Source organism: Argopecten irradians, chromosome 3 (assembly GCF_041381155.1).
Source record: "Argopecten irradians isolate NY chromosome 3, Ai_NY, whole genome shotgun sequence".
In the NCBI taxonomy this organism is placed as follows: Eukaryota; Metazoa; Mollusca; class Bivalvia; order Pectinida; family Pectinidae; genus Argopecten; species Argopecten irradians.
This window is the reverse complement of record NC_091136.1, coordinates 13,924,784-13,948,806: the sequence shown is the minus strand read 5'-3', so window position 1 is coordinate 13,948,806 and position 24,023 is coordinate 13,924,784. Positions and strand designations below refer to the sequence as shown.

At 36.1% G+C, this 24,023-nt stretch overlaps 1 protein-coding gene across 4 annotated transcripts in view; it reads left to right on the top strand.

Annotated features, from left to right (window-relative positions):
- The window catches only part of LOC138317611 (kin of IRRE-like protein 1), a 224,807-nt gene that overhangs the window by 112,336 nt on the left and 88,448 nt on the right, over window positions 1-24,023 (top strand). For all 4 annotated transcript variants that reach the window (XM_069259394.1, XM_069259395.1, XM_069259393.1 and 1 more), the window contains one exon: window positions 18,969-19,470. The gene's annotated coding sequence lies outside the window, so the exon portion shown is untranslated. The remainder of the gene's footprint in view (window positions 1-18,968; window positions 19,471-24,023) is intronic.

The window sequence follows — 24,023 nt, the reverse complement described above, 5'->3', positions numbered from 1 at the left end:
TTGTGTTAATTACATAAGCCTCTGTACCTGGATACCTGTACAGGTGGGCGTCAGACAGGTAATCCCTACGTCAAGGTCACCAGAGGTCAATCTGACATGCACTTTAAAATCACTTATCATCATCAGTGCTCTGTCACTGAAGCTGTATAATTGATACAGTAAACTTGCTGTCAAGTTTATTGGAAAAAATGTATTGAACTAATTATTTTTGTAATAAACAGGTATAGATTTATTATCAGATTTAATAGTTAGGCTAATACGGTGGATTAGCCTGTACATATTCCGATGGCGAGGTTAAGGTGAGGATTTTATTAAATCAACATTATGTATGACTTGTTAAATGTCTATAATGTGTTGGTATAAGTACCAGGTTAATAAACAATCATATTAATTCTGTAATGTATCATTAATTAAACTGATAGTATAACAGAGAGGAAAAATTGATAGTCAATAATATCATTTCCCAGTCGTCAATCATTTGTCGTCTGCCACATCTCAGCTGAACATATAAGGCAGGACTAAATAGCTAGATCAAATTAAGGCTGTTCTATCAACATCACAGACATTTAATGTACCTTTATCATGGTAGTAGGATGTACATCAGTACTGGTAACAGCTGATCATTGTGACGAGTCATGGTCATGGATACTGTTATCATCTGCTTCATGTATTCTAATACAGCATAATACTGTTCAGAGAAATCTGTATTATTGGACATGTACAGATACGTTTTCTTGGATGGAGTTTCTATACAGAATTACTTATAATACATGTAAAACATTTATGACTTAAATAAAGTTTACGCTATTTCGGATTTTGACACATTTTAATCACTAATGATTTACTCGAGAACATGAACTGAATTGTGAGCATTACCCAGGGATTTTAATTTCCAATGGTATTTCTATGCGGAAAAATTCATATATGAAACTATAATGAATTTTGATCTGGAAATTGATTTCTATCTCATGCCTTTGGTAATCTGAAGAATATAGTCATGTGCATTCATCTGTCCATGTATTCATGTGTCCGTGGGTTCATTTGTCCACTAATTCATCCTCCCTGCTGACTTTGTCAGGATCCAGTTGACCAAATTTCCTCCTGTATGTGACAACATCTGCTATGTCAGGGAGGTTTGTTGACAGCTCAAGGGCGGGAGACATCTGCTGGTTGGGGGGGGGGGGGGATCAGCTTTCTCCAGGTAGCGCCACAATAACTCTAATGCATTTTACTGTAAACTGGAGAAAAAGCTGTTACAGATCTAAGAATAAATTATATTCTGCAATTTATCGCCATCGATACCATTAAAATACAACTACTGAAAAGAGATTTAGGTCATTACAGTAGGTAGCAAGCGTGATCAACACCTGTCGGAGATTAGAGTTCTCACCTGTACTGGTGACAAAACACCAAGGGATGGATGTGAGAGTAAAGTCTACAGGGAATTAATACAAACCGAATTCCCTTACATACACACTATATTGTACACCTCCATTATCACCACTGTCAATCGTTAATCTTGAGTCATCATCTGTGGACTTTCTAGTCGTTATCTATGATAATAACTTGTAATTACTTTAAATAGTCCATCAGAGTGTTAGATTCCAAGTAATCAGGTTGTGATCATGTAGATAATCAATCGGTAGTAAAGGCACCTTAGGCAGTTTATAAAGGCTACTCCATAACTGATGGATTAACGATGAAAGCAACTTTCATATACTTAATTAATAATACCTGACTGATGCATTAAATAATTGTATAAGATGTAGGTATCAACCCTATGCTTAAAGGGTATTATACTGATTTTAAAATGGGGATTTAAGGGTGTATATTATCTTACTTTGACATATCAACTTAAGGGTGTATATTACCTTACTGTGACATGGAGACTTAAGGGTGTATGTTACCTTACTGTGACATGGAGACTTAAGGGTGTATGTTACCTTACTGTGACATGGAGACTTAAGGGTGTATGTTACCTTACTGTGACATGGAGACTTAAGGGTGTATGTTACCTTACTGTGACATGGAGACTTAAGGGTGTATGTTACCTTACTGTGACATGGAGACTTAAGGGTGTATGTTACCTTACTGTGACATGGAGACTTAAGGGTGTATGTTACCTTACTGTGACATGGAGACTTAAAGGTGTATGTTATCTTACTGTTACATGGAGACTTAAGGGTGTATGCTACCTTACTGTGGTATGCAGACTTAAGGGTGTATGTTACCTTACTGTGACATGGAGACTTAAGGGTGTATGTTACCTTACTGTGACATGGAGACTTAAGGGTGTATGTTACCTTACTGTGACATGGAGACTTAAGGGTGTATGTTACCTTACTGTGGTATGCAGACTTAAGGGTGTATGTTACCTTACTGTGGTATGCAGACTTAAGGGTGTATGCTACCTTACTGTTACATGGAGACTTAAGGGTGTATGTTACCTTACTGTGATATGGGGACTTAAAGGTGTATGCTACCTTACTGTGACATGAAGACTTAAGGGTGTATGCTACCTTTCTGTGACATGCACACTTATAAGGGTGTATGATACCTTTTGGTAATATGACACGAATACGTAGATTTTAGCAATTTTATGACATCAAAATTATAGAGTGCATGCTGAAATTTGACATATTGTCAATCACTGGATAGATTTGAATTTTTTTTGATAGCTTTAATATACTTTATATGATTTATTAATGGAAAAAAAAATCCAGGTAAGAGCTAGGATCAAGAAGCAGAAAATTATTGCTGCTTGGCCTGAGATTCTGAAGAACTTGAGACACTGATAAGCATATTATGGGGAGAAATGAATATCAACAACACCTACCAGTAGTGTGAACGGTGTTTAAAACCCGATACTGAATATCTTATTGATTAATTTGTGTGAATTATCACACTCTGTTACCATGGAAACTGATACCAGTGGTCAATACTATACAGGTACACTTCATTGCTTTTAATATCTCAATTACATAATTTCCTTATATCCCTCTACAGATCAGTAGATTGATCCAGACGAGTAAAATCGAAGATCTCATGTCAGTAGATAGGGGTAACAGGTTGTTATTTCCCTTGGTGATTTGGTTCACCTGTTTAATTCACATGGGAGTACTAGACTCTCCCGTTTCATTAAAATTTTAGTGAGGTAGAGAATTAATTATATGTAAATGAGCTGAGTTTATTGATTATATTGTACTATTATTGATTGTTTGAGACTTCATACACTCCAGTGAGTATGTTCCACAAGACAAAACAGGACTTTCTGTATAGTACCATACATATATAGGAAGGTATTCTTCAGCCTCACCTAATGGTTTACACTATAGTTGTGGGTCTATAGGGTTTTCATCAAAAGGAAACTCTTACTGTTCACAGAAGAACAAATAAAACAAAGTTACGAAAGAAGAAAAGTTTGGAAAGAAGAAAAAAAAACAAAGTTAGGAAAGAAGAAAAAAATAAAGTTAGGAAAGAAGATGGAATAAAACAAAAGAAAGAAAAAAAAAAACAAAGTTAGAAAAGAAGGAAAAAATAAAACACAATTTGATGCCCATATCATGCAGTAATAGGGGGAAGAGATGGGCATTGACAGAATTTGGATTGTAATTAGTGTAAAAAAAATTTGGGTGTTGTTGTGGAGGATTTATGGTAAACATGTAGGCCTTCCTAGTTTTGTATATCCCTTTTATGGAATGAATGGAAGGGAAATATTGTACCATTTTGATCATGTCTCCCAGTCACATAGTTCCATATCTCTTCCAGATTTCAAAAAGACAGAATAATATCTAATTTGTCCAGACAACCTTTATAGTATTAGATTTTCTAGTTTATATATTATTCCTTCAGGTCTTTTCCATGACAGCCACTTTACAATAGAAGGGAGACAACTCAGGTCAGATTATCATACACACAAATTAGACCCATGGACATAATGTACACCTGAGAAAGTGATGTGTATAGTCGATGGAAAATCAATGACAATATTGGGTACTTTAGAAAAGAAAGTGATATTAATGTATCTATGTGACCTCTTGTATATCAATTAGTTTGGTTAACATATAAGGCACCTTATTAGGGTCTTTTAAGAATTTGACAGAATTTGGAGATGGAGGAAAGTCAGAGTACCCTGAGAAAAACCTCTGACCTATGGTCATTTTCTGATAACTTTCACATTTCAAACTCAAAACTAAGAAGTAAAGGGCTTGTGGTAAAATATCTGTGATATTAACTTTTTTGTGCAAGAAATTTATTATTGCTTGTTATAACATGTACCTCTGCCTTTCCATCCATCTGTCCTTTCTTTACTAGTCATTCTGTCAAATCCTTCCTTCCGTGCTTACTTTCTTCCCTTTTTAGCTCACCTGGTTTAAAGGACCAAGGTGAGCTGATGTGATATACTGTGGCATCCGTCATCTGTCGTCCATCTGTCCGTCAACAATCGACTTCTCCATAACCGCTGGTCGAAATTCAACAAAATTTAACTGGTAGCATCCGTATGGGTTACTGACAGAAAATTGTACAAATGATGGGGCTGACCCCCTAGGAGCCTGAGGGGCGGGGTCAAAAGGGGTCAATTTGGCTTTTGCCATATAAACGACTTCTTCTCTGAAACTAAGCATGGAATAGCACCCATAATGCAATGGTAGCATCCTTATAGGGTGGGGATTCAAAATTGTACAAATGATGGGGCTGACCCCCTAGGAGCCTGAGGGGCGGGGTCAAAAGGGGTCAATTTGGCTTTTGCCATATAAACAACTTCTTCTCTGAAACTAAGCGTGGTATAGCTGCAATGGTAGCTAGCACCCATAATGCAATGGTAGCTAGCACCCATATTGCAATGGTAGCTTCCTTATAGGCTGGAGATTCAAAATTGTACAAATGATGGGGCTGACCCCCGGGGCCTTAGGTGTGGGGCCAAAACGGTCAATTAAGGCTACTATGTAGGATAGCATATTCGTATGGTATCTATAGCATCATTGTATGGTTGGGATTAAAAATTGAACAAATCGTGGGGTCAATTTTGCTAATTTTTCTAACTATAAGAGTCTTTGTGATAATTACTTAAAAAAAACAACAACAGGTGAGCGATACAGGCCCTCTTGGCCTCTTGTTTATTCTTCTGATCATCATTCTTTCACCCGTTCATTAATTTGTTCTATTATTATCTCCATCTGGTATCAAAATTCTTGAAATCTTCTTGATAGCTTTTAAAACCTTGTCAGATTCACATAAAATCTTGATTATCATATCTAGTATTGAGACTGGTAGATCTGAGGTAACCGAGAAATGAAGATGTCCTTACATATCTCTACCTATAGGTAGCAGATTCTAAACCTATCCAAGGTCGTCATGTCTTCCAGGTACTAATATTATAGTTCTGTGGTTTTTTATCTGAGTATTTCAGTTTTTCTTAACCTCCTAGACCTGGCATGTCATTCAGTCATTGGCTGTCAATAGTACCCAAACAAATAAACAAAAAATAAAATATACAGTGCATGTCAGTGGGATCGCACTTTAATTACAAAGAACTTGTAGTTTTAAACAGTCTCCGATGTCTGGTGACATGAAGCTAGATTTGTACTGATGTGTTGTTTGTACTATTACCTAGTCTGGAATAGATTCAGATAAAACCCGTAAAATTGTACTGATGTGTAGATCAAGATCTACGAGTACAGCATTCTGGAGTCATAGAAACAACAATTGTACTGTAGTGGTATCGTGTACCGTTAGTTAGACCAATTCATTGTCTTTTGGAATAAAAAAACACACTCTAATTTCTACTTATTTGATGGTATGTGTATTAAAAGTCTATGAGAGAATGTATCAGTGTGAAAGTAGCCTAAGTTCTAACGGCCACTGTTGTATAAAAACAGTGTATAAATCTGACTACTTTGAACTGTTTGTTGTCGCGGTGCTATATGTACTGTTAGGGGTAATATGGGTGAGCGTTAGACAAAAGATCGTACTGTACGATAGTGTAATGATGTATCTAACTCCGGCGTGAGGCAAATGATCTACTTTATTGCCTGTATGTATCAATTATTCTTGTGACGGAAATTTATGGGTAGATAATTCTAAAGGGTAACAAGTTCCTAGATTTTTAAAACAAATAAAGCATTAATTAGTCCGCGTTAGAGTACATGTACGGTGGTAGGTACTGAATGTAGTGAATGATTTAAACACCTACTACAGCGAATACCAGCTAGTGTTCACAACATATTTATCCAATATAATATAAAAACACTTTTTCCTGTTTTTATTTTGTCTTCCCCAAAAGTTATAGCGTTGATACTGACCTGCTGGTCTTTGTTTTGTAGTATCAGCAATAAACGCTCACCAGATTTTTGTCTTGTATTAAAGCGGTTTGGGTTTTATTAGTTTAACATCTTATTAACAGCTAGGTTTTTTGGTGGAGAAAAGCCAGAGTACCCAGAGAAAAACCACAGATCAGCAGTTATTACCTGGCAACTGCTCCACACGGAATTCGAACTCGCAACCCAGAGTTGGGGGGGCCTGTGGTAATATGTCTAGACAATTCTCAACCACTCGGCCACTGCGAAGCAAATGCAAATGAATACAATTAATGTATGAATTACATAGGCTAAAATTTAATTGATACTGTTCGCCCCATATCTAATATTAAACAGTGATAAACGAAAGCAAAAGTGCACTATAATAATCTCAAATCAGAACTGATCAAATGTGTCAGACAAACATAACCAGTATACACGTAGATATGAATGGAGACTCATGATTGAAGTACAGGGAGAAAGATCTAGGTGTTCAACAAGGGGAAGCTATACTTTAACTAAAATACTACTTAAGAATAGGGCTAAACTCCTGGGTACCTAGGAAGTGAGAATCTGTTGACTTATACATTACCTCAGAAACTGTTGATTTATATAATACCTCAGAAACTGTTGACTTATATTACCTCAGAAACTGTTGACTTATATATTACCTCAGAAACTGTTGACTTATATATTACCTCAGAAACTGTTGACTTATATATTACCTCAGAAACTGTTGACTTATATATTACCTCAGAAACTGTTGACTTATATTACCTCAGAAACTGTTGACTTATATATTACCTCAGAAACTGTTAATTGACTTATATATTACCTCAGAAACTGTTGATTATATTACCTCAGACTCTATAATCATTAAAATCTTGTTATCTAGCTAGCTGATGTGTTTCGTCTGATCGTCATCAATTAACTGGACTAATTAATGGCATGTTTGAATGATTAAGGGGTATTAGGCGGCTTGTTGTAATTCCAGGAAAGTGTCAAACTATTTCTCAATCAGCAACTTGATTTTATAGCTTAATTTATTTCTGAGCTCTCTAAACATGGAGATAAAATTCAGTGGTCATTGTTTCACTTTTAAGAGAAAGGTCACTTTCAGCTAATTACTAGGCATGACAATGTAACACATAGAGATTAAACATGGCCGAACCTAATACATCCAATCATCACTTGCAAATTTGGAGATAACCTTCTTTTGACCAATCAACTGAGTTCAGAGGTTAATGTGTTGGTTCAAAGGTCAATATGACAGATCCTTACAATTATCACTAGAAACTTCCCTGATTGAAATACAAACTGACCATTATCGGTCCCAAGAGTAGCCGAGGGAAATGTATGGAGCTGGAAGTGTGATCTCCCCTTAGGGCCCCTTATAAATTGTGTGCATTCTCTGATTAGCTTTAACAGATATAGCTAGGTCTCTGGGGCCCCTTAGAGGGATGCAATGAAAACTTTGTCCCCTCGGGGATTTATGTTTTACACACATGGTGTTGGTGAGTGTATTGGGCTGAAATCTGTGAGACACCTCACAGCAGATCTTCACTTAATTCCTCTCTAAGTTGTCTACTGACTCCTTCCCAACCTGAGTCTTCTCTTGAATTTTTTCCAAAAAATGCATCCCCAAATTTCTGACTAATACACAGCTTTATTGTCCATCTACAAACTAATTGTTAAATGTATTAGATGACAATTCAATACCCTGATTTTCCTTTGTCATTTGCAAGGTCATGAACATAAGTCTGTCAAGGTTGGAGATTTCAAAACAATTTATGGATAGAGATATTTATGGTTAGCCTATATGATAATGTATCAAATAAAAACAAATTAAAATATTAAAATAATTGTGAATGGAATGATATTCCAGTAAGTTCTACTTATAAATTAGTTCCTACTCAAACTTTTCTGTGACCCAGATCTTTTCATGGAAACACAAGCGAGTAATTGTATGGATTTCAGACTTGAGGTCATGCCCTCTAGTTCTGAGCTGACATAGGAGCCAAATTAATAATAAAAGGCAATGAATGTAATGAGAAAAAGTGAAATGGAATCATTTCACTTGGTTTAAACCTGGCACAGAAATTTCAATCATTGTGAGCTTTTTACTATATCCCACCAATTCCATTCCTAAATGACCATTGGTCAGTTTGGTCATCTTAAGGTCAAGTGGAGGTTTATTTGATCAGCTAGGAGACAGATTTGTCATCGCGTTGCAGGAAAGGCTTTGTATCTCGTACATTTCCTGTGTAAAACCAAACGCTCTCATTAACGGGAAATGGACCTCATGTCAATCACATGCATCTGCATGCATGTCAAGGAGTCCGCGTATGAAACAGCGGAATTAATGAAACTGAGATTGTCGTTAACTAGGTGTCATTACAAAGGGAATGGAGAGAAGAAAACAGATTATCAAGATAAACGTGATATTAACAGCGTCGACAAACAGAGCATGGAGGGGGTTATTATACCTAGGAACAGGCCATTTAAAAGGCTAATGAAAAATGGTAGATATCGCTGTTATTTGAGTGTGGTCATATTCTCATTCCAATTCACATGGTTTCAACTGTCTAATATCAGATATGTATTAAAAGTAAATAAATTCAGTATGTAATTTATTGAAATTCCTTTTCTGTTGTAAGTGATGACGTATCAGTGAAATACTAATCTCTGTCTGAATGTTAATTGTTTATTTTCACGACTTCTATAAAAGGATCATTAGTAATTATATAGCCCACACAACACCACCTTGATAAGTTTAGTTGAAACTTCCAGGGAGGAAACAAAATGTCACAAATCTGTTATAACTGGTGTGAGTTTGAGTGTGGGAGTGAAAAGAAATGTCAGAGGATGTTGGTGATTTTACTGTCCTCAGAATCCGACTATAAAAGATAGGATGACTTTATATATGAAGTCTGTTATATTTCACTCTAGACAAATCGTCTGGCCATAGTGGTGCCCCTGAAGGCATGGTCCATGGTCCGTGACAAAACATAGTACTGGAGATACTCTATTGTTATAGATACATTGATATACAGATCATTACAGGATGCCAGTCCTGATATAGGAAATACAGGCCCTCTATACCTGTTCACTCAGTATCCCTGGGCCCTGTACATCCTGTTTATCCCCCCACCCCATGTGGTGGAGATGATGACAGATGACCAGTATACACCTGTCAGTACCTATCTCCATGGTACCATACACCTGCTGACATCCCATTGTCAATAGTCTGACCCTCCATTAGCATCCAGTTCCAAACTTCACTGTGACACAATAACCATGTTTATTTTACCTTTTTCAATAAATTATCAAATTATTGTCTTAGTGCATTTAAAGGTTAACAATATATAATTTGATAACTGTTTAGAACTTAGATATCACTATTTCAAACGTTTTGATTTGATTGTACGTATACTGTGTAATATTTTATATTACAACTTCTTCACTGGCTTTAATTGGTTTTCAAATAACTTTGAAGGCCATAGAAGCTAGTGTATGCTTCTTAATTGTGCAATTATCTCATTTTATGGATTTGGTATACATATAAAACATAGAAATTAAAAATGACTGAAGGCAAAAAAGGCAACTTAAAATAAGGGAAATGACTGAAAGGTAATGAAGACAACTTAAAATAAGGGAAATGACTGAAAGGCGATGAAGACAACTTAAAGCTAAGGTAAATGACTGAATGAAGACAACTTAAAGCAAAGAAAAATGACTGAAAGGCGATGAAGACAACTTAAAGCAAAGGAAAATGACTGAAAGGCGATGAAGACAACTTAAAGCAAAGGAAAATGACTGAAAGGCGATGAAGACAACTTAAAGCTAAGTGAAATGACTGAAAGGCGATGAAGACAACTTAAAGCTAAGTGAAATGACTGAATGAAGACAACTTAAAGCTAAGGAAAATGACTGAAAGGCGATGAAGACAACTTAAAGCTAAGTGAAATGACTGAATGAAGACAACTTAAAGCAAAGAAAAATGACTGAAAGGCGATGAGGACAACTTAAAGCTAAGTGAAAAGACTGAAAGGCGATGAAGACAACTTAAAGCTAAGTGAAATGACTGAATGAAGACAACTTAAAGCAAAGAAAAATGACTGAAAGGCGATGAAGACAACTTAAAGCAAAGGAAAATGACTGAAAGGTGATGACAACTTAAAGCAAAGGAAAATGACTGAAAGGCGATGAAGACAACTTAAGCAAAGTGAAATGACTGAAAGGCGATGAAGACAACTTAAAGCAAAGGGAAATGACTGAATGAAGACAACTTAAAGCAAAGAAAAATGACTGAGAGGTGATGAAGACAACTTAAAGCTAAGGGAAATGACTGAATGAAGACAACTTAAAGCAAAGAAAAATGACTGAAAGGCGATGAGGACAACTTAAAGCTAAGTGAAAAGACTGAAAGGTGATGGAACAACTTAAAGCAAAGTGAAATGACTGAAAGGCGATGAAGACAACTTAAAGCTAAGTGAAATGACTGAATGAAGACAACTTAAAGCAAAGAAAAATGACTGAAAGGTGATGAAACAACTTAAAGCAAAGTGAAATGACTGAAAGGCGATGAAAACAACTTAAAGCTAAGTGAAATGACTGAAGAGAGGCGATGAAGACAACTTAAAGCTAAGTGAAATGACTGAAAGGCGATGAAGACAACTTAAAGCAAAGTGAAATGACTGAAAGGCGATGAAGACAACTTAAAGCTAAGGAAAATGACTGAAAGGCGATGAAGACAACTTAAAGCAAAGGAAAATGACTGAAAGGCGATGGAAGACAACTTAAAGCTAAGGGAAATGACTGAAAGGCGATGAAAACAACTTAAAGCAAGAAATACTGAAGGCGATGAAAACAACTTAAAGCTAAGTGAAATGACTGAGAGGCGATGAAGACAACTTAAAGCTAAGTGAAATGACTGAAAGGCGATGAAGACAACTTAAAGCTAAGTGAAATGACTGAAAGGCGATGAAGACAACTTAAAGCAAAGGGAAATGACTGAAAGGCGATGAAGACAACTTAAAGCAAAGGAAAATGAGTGAAAGGCAATGAAGACAACTTAACGTAAGGTAAATGACTGAAAGGCAATGAAGACAACTTAAAGCTAAGGGGAGATAACCCTAACACATATCAAAAAAGTTATCTATATGAGAACTGATTAAACAAACTATTGTGCAATTTACCTCATTACTAATATATAACCTGTAGCTTTGCCAAAACATTCCTTGCCTTTTGTGAACATTTTTTTCCTTAAGAGTATACAAAGTGTATCTTACATAACTCCAAAATAAATGAGTTATTTGTAGGTTGATATATAAACATGGCTATAGGCAGCAGGAAATTTGTGAAAAAATACGTTCTCATGAAAAATGCATGTACACCAGGCAAGTTTGATATTGTAATTGACATATAGAGAACTGCTAATCCCTTTTTTGTGATGGCTGAGTGACACATGGCAAGTTTTATAAATTAAAGATATTCAAAACAACTGGTGACTGTAGGATGCGGTTAACGTTTGGTCGTTTTTCTCGTCCCTATAGTTAAACGTTGTTATTTTGATGTATACTGCAGCGGTAACAATTCTCATTCTGGGATATAGTTTTTCTGCGTCAAGACATAACTGGAAAGAATTTAAGAGCATAACTTTGTGTAATGTAAAATAAGAAAAATGGCCTGAAGTTTCCATTTTGACATACTGCTTTTTATTCAGGAAAATAACATTACCAAAAAAATAAACATGGGTTTGCTGTGACCTATACTTCAGATTTCGTCTGCGGAACTTAAACTTGATTGTGTTAAAAACTTACATTTCAAGTTGAGCCAAAAAATATTAAATAATAACGCTAAGTTTTAGTAGGATTAGGGTGATTTACAACTCGCAGACTACAATTTCAATGAAAAATGTTTCCAGAGAAGCGCTGGCCCTGTCACTATATAACCATTGTTTAGTGAGGTATTTTCTAGCGACCACAGATAGCGTCAGATTTACATGGAATCATAAAGTTTTAGAATGGCTGCCGATGTGACATGTTTATTCCAGAAAAACAGTTAGAGTTAAAGGGTCTCGTCCCCAAGGCACAACTTATCATGGCTGGCGATCAGATCAGGTCTATAAAACTGTTTTGGTACTAATACTTTCAAATTTCACTTAATCATGTAAATAAAATTTAAATCTGTGGAAAATCTCAGATTCATTATCGTTTACAATATTTGGTTGTCAGATAGCTTTAAAACAAATATGGTGATTTGTTGTCTAGTTGTAAATTATATTACTTGTTGATAGTCGAAAATTAATCATAATCTAGATTATTAATTGTAACAAAATCTAGTAAAATTTTAGAGCAATCAGGAGTGAAAAAAGACCATTATGATTTTTATGAAGAGGAATTACTTACTGGTGAAAGCTGGTGACATTGTTCTCAGTGAACTTTACATTGACCAATCGCCAGGTGTAATATAGCCACGCCTCATACAGGAAAACGCACGTGTATCTATTCAATGTCGAAGCAAACATTACAGCATACACAATTGTGGCACCCTGGTAAATGATAATGTTTATTTGTTATTTAATATGTTATTAATTTATTATATTAATTGAATTTGTCATTGTTTTTGTATTTCTTTGTATTCATCCGTAAGTCCAAGTCTACTTTCGGTTTCATCGCGTATATGTTTGTTGTATGTAAAATAGTAGATAGTAGGCCCCGATTAGGCATACTGGACATAATATGTATTAAGTATATATGTACATGTTACGGACATTGACCACTTGACCTGGACATGCGGGTTAACACTTTCTTTCCTTTCCCGCCTTACTTCATTTCTTTTCTTCACTTCTAATTGGGATTCTCGATATAGACAGGACGATCATCTTTGTCGTCATTTCAAAACAGATTTTTATGAACGTCCCTTGTGCCATAGATACATGGGGTAAATGAATAATGATTTTACTTTACAAAATATGTTTAGGCTAATGTAAATTAGTGGAATATGTAATTCAATCCTTCTAATGTAATTCAGTCTTTCTAAATCAGTAAATTATCTATTTTTCATATATCAGTAACTTTATATATATTTTCCTTGATCGATCATTGCTGATCGAGTATGATAAGTTTGTATTATTTGGTCGTGGTATGTAGTGTATAAGTTGTTGTGTTTGATAATAATGTCAAACATCCCTTTAGTTTTACTAGTAACTTGATATTTGTATTTGTTGTGGAGATTGTTCCAATATATGTGAGTTCTCCGAATCTAAATATGAGTTTAGTAAGTGTGAGTGTAATCACTTTGAGTGCTTTCGATTAAGTATTTATTACTGCTATTTGTATATTTTATAGGGACTGACTAGAACTGGAAACCCAAAAATAAAAGATGTTAACGAAATCACTTTCTTCCTTGTCGTATGTCAGAGTAGGCCCTCTAAGAGGAACCCGCTAAAACCCTCAATTTCATACAATAAAAAATGCAAAGTCACGTGCAGTTTGATTACAATGGTTTAAAGGCACTCAGTGAAGTGAGCTATTTTTCATGGCTTTCAGTATCTTTACTAATTCACCTTAATTCATACCGATGTATTCATTTTGCAATTTTGTTTCTCTCCCCAATAAAACATTTGACTGTCAGATTTGATACCTAGGTCAGATTTCAGTGGTGTTACTTTTATGTCATTTGTAATCTTTAACAGTTCTATTTTTTTTATCTCTCTGTTTGAGTTACTCCTGCGTTCTGTCTTTTACCAGCTGCGGGGATCAATGATGGTTCAGGGTAATAAAGATCTAAAAAAAGGCTATTAAAACTGACAAAATCCCCAACACAAAAAACCAGTTGTCAACATTTCTGTTTTACAATTTTGTGTAGTAGTAGATACAGTTTGGTTGTACTAATAACATTAGCAGGTATTACCTGTCTGTAGAGATCTCTATCTGTATGATGTAGTTTGGTTGTACTGTAGAGATCTGTACCTGTATGATGTAGTTTGGTTGTACTGTAGAGATTTGTACCTGTATATGTAGTTTGGTTGTACTGTAGAGATCTGTACCTGTATGATGTAGTTTGGTTGTACTGTAGAGATCTCTACCTGTATGATGTAGTTTGGTTGTACTGTAGAGATCTGTACCTGTATGATGTAGTTTGGTTGCACTGTAGAGATCTGTACCTGTATGATGTAGTTTGGTTGTACTGTAGAGATCTGTACCTGTATGATGTAGTTTGGTTGTACTCTAGAGATTTGTACCTGTATATGAAGTTTGGTTGTACTGTAGAGATCTGTACCTGTATGATGTAGTTTGGTTGCACGGTAGAGATCTGTACCTGTATGATGAAGTTTGGTTGTACTGTAGAGATCTGTACCTGTATGATGTAGTTTGGTTGTACTGTAGAGATCTCTACCTGTATGATGTAGTTTGGTTGTACTGTAGAGATCTGTACTGTACCTGTATGATGATAGTTTGGTTGTACTGTAGACATCTGTGCCTGTATGATGATGTTGGTTGTACTGTAGAGATCTGTACCTGTATGATGTAGTTTGGGTTGTACTGTAGAGATCTGTACCTGTATGATGTAGTTTGGGTTGTACTGTAGAGATCTGTACCTGTATGATGTAGTTTGGTTGTACTGTAGAGATCTGTACCTGTATGATGTAGTTTGGTTGTACTGTAGAGATCTGTACCTGTATGATGTAGTTTGGTTGTACTGTAGAGATCTGTACCTGTATGATGTAGTTTGGTTGTACTGTAGAGATCTGTACCTGTATGATGTAGTTTGGTTGTACTGTAGAGATCTGTACCTGTATGATGTAGTTTGGTTGTACTGTAGAGATCTGTACCTGTATGATGTAGTTTGGTTGTACTGTAGAGATCTGTACCTGTATGATAAAGTTTGGTTGTACTGTAGAGATCTGTACCTGTATGATAAAGTTTGGTTGTACTGTAGAGATCTGTACCTGTATGATGTAGTTTGGTTGTACTGTAGAGATCTGTACCTGTATGATAAAGTTTGGTTGTACTGTAGAGATCTGTACCTGTATGATGTAGTTTGGTTGTACTGTAGAGATCTCTACCTGTATGATAAAGTTTGGTTGTACTGTAGAGATCTCTACCTGTATGATGTAGTTTGGTTGTACTGTAGAGATCTGTACCTGTATGATGTAGTTTGGTTGTACTGTAGAGTTCTATACCTGTATGATGTAGTTTGTTTGTACTGTAGAGATCTGTACCTGTATGATGTAGTTTGGTTGTACTGTAGAGATCTCTACCTATATGATAAAGTTTGGTTGTACTGTAGAGATCTATACCTGTATGATAAAGTTTGGTTGTACTGTAGAGATCTCTACCTGTATGATAAAGTTTGGTTGTACTGTAGAGATCTGTACATGTATGATGTAGTTTGGTTGCACTGTAGAGATTTCTACCTGTATGATAAAGTTTGGTTGTACTGTAGAGATCTGTACCTGTATGATGTAGTTTGGTTGTACTGTAGAGATCTCTACCTGTATGATAAAGTTTGGTTGTACTGTAGAGATCTCTACCTGTATGATAAAGTTTGGTTGTACTGTAGAGATCTCTACCTGTATGATAAAGTTTGGTTGTACTGTAGAGATCTCTACCTGTATGATGTAGTTTGGTTGTACTGTAGAGATTTCTACCTGTATGATAAAGTTTGGTTGTATTGTAGAGATCTACCTGTATGATAAAGTTTGATTGTACTGTAGAGATCTCTAACTGTATGATGTAGTTTGGTTGTAATGATAACGTTTAGCAGGTATAACCTTTCTATACAGATTTCCACCCGTACATTATAACCTGTAAAAGTGAATGTAATCCTCCATACTTAGTTGTACCACATTATAGAAGGCAATCTTCAGTCTGATCTGGTGTGATGTATCTACTCTCTGCATGAGAAGATTTGGTATTTTTTTTACTACGAACCTTACCGTTCGAATCCTAGTCAGGATTAGGTTTTTTGTGTGTGTTTTGTGACGGTTAATTAATTAGATTGGTGTGAGAACAGATATAAAACTCATCACATTCAGCAGCAAATCAACGATCACAGACATCAGAGTGAGGCTATCCGACATGGCACGCAGTCAGGAACATACGGCTACGTGCATGCTCCATCAAATTGAGCGTATAGGAGACCTGAGGAGATGTTGCCTCCAAACAATATCCCTAACACTACTTACATACATATTTCATTATGTTGTAAGCATTTCAAAAGTACACAACTATCGGCCTTAAGTCAGCATTGCCGCGGACTATAGGTGCATCTAGCAACTTTATCACCTCCACAAACAGGAGAGTTCTACTCTGTCACATTCCCAGAAGGGATTTACGTAGTTTACAATTCAAGAGGAAATTTTCATGACTAAAACCAATTCAAAAAGTTTGCTGAAATTAAACTACAATTAGATCTGAGGTAATTGATGACTAGATTGGAAATGGCACTATTGAAGTTTGTACTCAGCAGTTATAAAACAATTTATTCCTGAAATTTAGAGGCAAAGAGGCAGCATTCCTCTTATAAGACTGGGTGTATTGGTACTCTGAGACATTCAGCTTAAGGTATATATAACGAAGCAGGGAAATGTAAACTTTCAGTGCTAATCATTAATGGATTAATTAACTCATTTACTGGAGAATAATCTTATTTATTAAAGTCCTCGAACTATACCGTCCATGAAGAACGTCCCCTTGAAACAGTTTGATATCATAGATTGATTTAACTTCAGTGAACTTGATTTAGACAAACTGATCATGATACGGTAGCAGACTAATCCCTTGGAGAAATCGCAAAAGGGTTTTAGTTGCGCTATTAAAACAATTAATTTGATAACAAATATTGCTTGGGAAAAATTTGTATGAAATTTACATTTCAGCATTCTTTTGCTATGCTCTCAAAAACTTCCGATGCATTCAGCAATTAATGCTTCATTGCTCAATCAGAGACCTCTTGAGAACTGTATTAAGTATTCTTATATATATAATTACTAAACATTTCTTTACTGGTATTTATGTATCGATAATAACGGGAATGGCCAGTACAAAAGTGAGGCCCTCCAGTCTAATTAGACGATAAATAATGGCGGTAGTGTTTTAGGATAATTTTATTGCTCTGACGATGGTTATAAGCATGCGTCTGCGATCCTCTAATACCTTGATGAATTGTATGAGAGATTAATAATTCAAACACCACATTGTACTCTCCAAGTTAGCCATCAGCACGACATCTCCATGTTTTTGATGTGTTTTTATGCACCTGATTGTAAGGTCATTTTGGCTGCGATTAATTCCTTGTCCTGTTCTGATGCCAAAGCTCTTGCATGTGTCAGCAGATTTTTTGGGGGCAGAATTGGCCTTTTTCTGTTATCTTTAGTATTCCTCTTAATTATCAAGTAAGTTTGTGACTATAGTTTAGAAATCAGTATTATGATAAAACTATAGTTTGATGGAAAAAAAAGGATAAAGAGATTATTGATAAATGAATGAATGAATGAATAAATAAATGAATAAATGAATGAAAACATGAATGAATGAATGAATGAATGATTCCTGAATAAATAAATGTTGTTGTTTTTTTTGGATAAGGTTGTGTTTTGGTGACCAGTCTGTCTGTACAAGTATGCCCCAGAGTTTGGGATGAGGGGTGTTTTGGTGACCAGTCGTTTGTACCAGTATGCCCCAGAGTTTGGGATGTGGGGTGTTTTGGTGACAAGTCTGTGTGTACCAGTATGCCCCAGAGTTTGGGATGAGGGGTGTTTTGGTGACCAGTCTGTGTGTACTAGTATGCCCCAGAGTTTGGGATGAGGGGTGTTTTGGTGACAAGTCTGTGTACCAGTATGTCCCAAAGTTTGGGATGAAGGGTGTTTTGGTGACCAGTCTGTGTGTACCAGTATGCCCCAGAGTTTGGGATGAGGGGTGTTTTGGTGACCAGTCTATGTGTACCAGTATGTCCCAGAGTTTGGGATGAGAGGTGTTTTGGTGACCAGTCTGTGTGTACCAGTATGCCCCAAAGTTTGGGATGAGGGGTGTTTTGGTGACCAGTCGTTTGTACCAGTATGCCCCAGAGTTTGGGATGAGGGGTGTTTTGGTGACCAGTCTGTGTGTACCAGTATGCCCCAGAGTTTGGGATGAGGGGTGTTTTGGTGACCAGTCTGTGTGTACTAGTATGCCCCAGAGTTTGGGATGAGGGGTGTTTTGGTGACAAGTCTGTGTACCAGTATGTCCCAAAGTTTGGGATGAAGGGTGTTTTGGTGACCAGTCTATGTGTACCAGTATGCCCCAGAGTTTGGGATGAGGGGTGTTTTGGTGACCAGTCTGTGTGTACCAGTATGCCCCAAAGTTTGGGATGAGGGGTGTTTTGGTGACAAGTCCATCTGTACCAGTATGCCCCAAAGTTTGGGATGAGGGGTGTTTTGGTGACCAGTCCATCTGTACCAGTATGCCCCAAAGTTTGGGATGAGGGGTGTTTTGGTGACCAGTCCGTCTGTACCAGAATGCCCCAGAGTTTGGGATGAGGGGTGTTGCTAGGCTCTTGCTGCCAGTATTACTCAGAGCCTAGGTACACACACACACCAGTCTGGTACCTCTACAGCATCAGCAGCACTGAGCATGTAAATATTGACTCTTCTGACTTAATGAATGTGTGTCCATTTTGTTTCAGACACCAGCACTAATTACAAGAGTGAGGAAGTCTTTTGGAATTACTACTACTACACCAACACTGAGGCGGTGTGAAATCTTACAAAGTGTGGGATTACTCTTCATGGATTAGTCTCCCCTCTCTACCATTATTGGACTCTGCCTGCTTTCAAGTTGGAACCTTTCACTTTGATTTATAGGGATTCAAGGTAGTTTACTTTTTGTCTTTGATTTGAATTTCCAGAGAAAAGGAGTAAACAAAAATATCTTTCAAAGTTACAAAGAACAAAGATTCTGACCCAAAGTGATTCATCAACAAAAAAGTGCAATCGGTGGACTGTTTTAAAAAGTTTGTTATCACTTAAACAAGTTAATTGCCATTGTTTTAAGTGTAAAACCAGTGTAAACTTGGCAATCAAACAACAGCGACCTGAAAAAGTTTCTTTTGCGTGTGGATTACCAGCGTTGTAGTGAACAAGATTATCAGTGTTGTAAGGGACGTATACTGGGAAGCCGTTTTTCTGGTAAGTAGATGTTTTATGTTTATAAACGTAAGCGGCCTGACTTTGGAGCATGTAGACTAGATTGGAGTGAGATCTCCACATCGATAAGACGGAGGGGGATGCTTCAGACATAGTTTTGTTCCCCAGGTTTAGGAGATGGTAGCACCAGATTACATCCATGACACGTACTATTTCATTTGTAGCGTTTTTATTTTGAAAATGGAGTGACAGTGTTCAGACTATACCAATATGGGCAGTTGTAACTTATAAGTTACCATTCATAATACTGAGGAATAATGCTTTCTACAGATAATTTTTCACATTATATTGAAATTATATCTTATTTATTAAAATAATGTGTGAGAAGTACGATAAAATATCAGGTAAATTGTTATGCTTAATTTAGGATAATACCATTTTACAAAATTTTAACAAGTAACCATAGTCACCTCAACAGTTCACAAAAAATTCTGTTTCTTAAATTTTCGCTTTTCCTAACAGAAATAATAGATTACATGTAAAACAAGCTATATATTAATTACTTCATTTACTTTATAAAATTGTATCACTTATGGCCTGTGTCTAAATTCAAACCCTAGACAATGTCAGTTTAGTGAAAACAATGTGATATAAAAGTGTTCATTGAAAATTTAATGGAGATATTCTTATTCAATAATGAATCTTAAAAAAAGCTCAATCAAATCCAACCCGTATTTTTTGCGAAATTTTCGTCTTTGTGGCATTGAAACAAATTACCCCCATCATAACTATGATCGTTACCTATTACGCCATATCACCGAATTATCTCCCCTGTCGCGAATCGACTCAGTACAGGCTTATAATCCTAACTTGGCCTTCCATTGATTATTTTAAAATTAAAACATAATTTTCTTTATACCAATTTTATGTTTTAAAGGGACTTACATGTATTTTATATCAATTTTTCCAAAAAGAAATGTTTTCAATTATTCCATTATAAAGGGAGGTCACCCCATCAAAAATTAAATTGTGTATAGATCTATCGAAGCATATACCCTCCAAAATCGAGTTAAACTCTTAATTAGGTTTGAAAGGGTTCAGCTGTAATTAAAATCAGCAGTAATTAAAATCAGAATACAATTAGAATTTCTTTGTTTTCACTAATCATAGTTAAATCCTGTGTGTGTATTGGGGTCAAATCATGTTGTGTCATCTTTCGGACTTGAGTGACAGATGATAAATGCAAATTATTTGATATTATGAAATTGTAAAACTGCTAGAATAAAGCATAAATTGACTTATTTTTGGAAGTGTATGAAACTGTTCAAGATGATTAATGCTTCTGTTGAGTTTAAACTCAATAATTAAATTGAATCTATTTATAGTATCAAGATAACCATACTTCATACATGTTGATTAGAACTTACGCATTTTAAGAATTGAAGTTTACAAAGCAATTTAGTACGAGTTCAAAAAAGTCTGCTTCAGCGCCTCTAAACTATCCCCATAGTAATGAGAATGCCTTAGCTGTTCTTTAGCGGGGGATCGTTTACTTTCATTTTCTTTTTACAAAATCTTACCCCATACTGTAATGGAGATTGTGTTACGGAATAAGCTTACTTGGTTCTGTCTGTAGGGTTGGCACTAATGGATAGCTTGCTCTGTTTCCATTCAAAAGAGTCCTCAAATCAAATACACTTCATTGTGACTTTCTCTCAGTAGTTCAAAATTTTATAAAAATGTTTTTGAATTTTTATTTTTTTATATTTGAAGATAGAGAGTTTTAAGCTATCAAATACAAAAGTGTATTTTACGGCCAATAAATTCAAGACTGTTAATATTCTATATTCTTATCTATTTATGATTAGAGAAATATCAGCGTTTCTGTTGTCACCATCGTGTGTAATTAACACAAGTTGTGACACATCGGGGACAGAGAGTGATTGGATTAACACAGATAGCATCTCCTCTCTCAAACTACTCCATATTTCATAATAAAATCCATTTATTTCTTTATTTTTTTCCCAAACCAAACGTTACAATATGCATTTCACCGCTTCACTGAAAAATTGATGAGTTTTATTCACAATAGAGCATTAAGGTATCTCACCCCACTACCAGTTATCACCTCCTAACATAAAAGAGTTCCATTAAGTGCATTGATCCTGTACTTGTATACTCTTTTAATGTAATAATTTAAACATGCACCTCATTTGTTTGTACATATATGGTTAACATTTATATGATATATAACTCTTGACGTTTTTATTCTATTTCGGTATCATGTTAGTTTTCATAGCAATAAATATTTAATCGTAAAAACCCGACTGGTTGGGTGAAGTTTGGGAACGTCATCCACAATATTATCTGATGTATTAATGGTAGTGATCGGCTGGCAAATCAAATTCTTGTTTAATTTGTCTGGGCCAGTGTAGTCCAGAGGAAATTAATTATTTGTTAATTCTTGTCAGTCCAAACAAAGTCAGACGCCATTATTTTGGTGTATTTGTTTGGTGATAGGAATCAGCTTTGTATACGTTTTAGCTATCATAATACTATATGGATATTGTAGGAATATTTTTAGCTGATATCGATGTGCCAGAAAACATATCTCTACATTTGTATGTCCTACAGATCTTACATGTTACCTACTTAGACCAAAACGTATTGATACCCACGTACTTTAGAAATAAGGTCAGGGCGGCTCAGGCTTACTGGAACACTGGGCGGGAAACTCGGAATGTTATCGGAAATTCAGGATATTCAATAATATCACGCAATATATCAGAAATATCGACTGAACAGCACCTTTCATCAAGATATCAGAAATGTTGTTCAGAATAAAAAATAACGCTGACATACCAACATGTATTATTCTGCCCTGACCTTGCAGGAGAGTTTTATATTTTGGTTTTGATCGACTGCCAAATGGATGAGGAGGCTGATGGATGTAGTATTGGGGATTAGCACTAAAGTGTTCTGACTTCACAGCCAATCTACCCTTACCTGAAACTTCACAGCCAATCTACCCATACCTGAAACTTCACAGCCAATCTACCCATACCTGAAACTTCACAGCCAATCTACCCATACCTGAAACTTCACAGCCAATCTACCCATACCTGAAACTTCACAGCCAATCTACCCATACCTGAAACTCCACAGCCAATCTACCCATACCTGAAAATTCACAGCCAATTATCCATACCTGAAACTTCACAGCCAAGCTACCCATACCTGAAACTTCACAGCCAATCTACCCATACCTGAAACTTCACAGTCAACCTACCCATACCTGAAACTTCACAGCAATTCTACCCATACCTGAAACTTCACAGCCAATTATCCATACCTGGAACTTCACAGCCAATCTACTCATACCTGAAACTTCACAGCCAATCTACCCATACCTGAAACTTCACAGTCAACCTACCCATACCTGAAACTTCACAGCCAATCCACCCATACCTGGAACTTCACAGCCAATCTACCCATACCTGAAACTTCACAGCAAATCTACCCATACCTGAAGCTTCACAGCCAATCTACCCATACCTGAAACTTCACAGCCAATCCACCCATACCTGGAACTTCACAGCCAATCCACCCATACCTTGAAACTTCACAGCCAATCTACCCATACCTGAAACTTCACAGCCAATCTACCCATACCTGAAACTTCACAGCCAATCTACCCATACCTGAAACTTCACAGCCAATCTACCCATACCTGAAACTTCACAGCAAATCTACCCATACCTGAAACTTCACAGCCAATCTACCCATACCTGAAACTTCACATCCAATCTACCCATACCTGAAACTTCACAGCCAATCTACCTATACAGTTTACAGATACCGTCAGCATACTCCACTAGTACCTAAAGTTTGGAGTTCTAACATTTTACAGAATTTTCAGTTATTATTTTACCCTCACAACAATGGAGCGGTATATACTGGATTCATGTCGTCTGTCTGCAGACACAATGATCAACCAACTACTCCTCCTGAACTACTGGGGGAAATGTAAACGAATCTGACAGCAATAATCCTTATAAAGTGTACTTAAGGATTAACTTGAATAGAATTTTTATGTTATGGAGATCTCCATAACATAAAAAATCTATTCAAATTAATTCTTATAATTCAATTTACTAAACAGGGTTCTCGTTTAAAGTTGGTAGACGGCAAAAACAGGCATCTATTTCCTTGTTTACAACCGGCTATTTTTGTCAGAAATAAATATTGGCCACCACAAGGGCCTGTGGCCCCCAGCCACCTATTATTAATTTTCAACCATCTATTAAAAAACTTAGCGAGAACCCTGCTAAAGATAATCTCTTCAATACTCAAAATTCATTTTGGGACTCTTTTGTCTATGAAATCATTACGCTGTCATCTCAGCCAATCAGAAGGCAACGTACGTCACAAATGGCGACGCCATTTTTTCCTTTATGGGCTGATAAAGTAAATTTTTGAAGCCAATGAAAATGCTCGTAACAATTAGCAAAATTGAATTATATGTAGATGTGTGTAATTTATATTGGAACAAGAAATTTCCACTTTATCCAGAGTTATACCCCTTTGTTACAAAA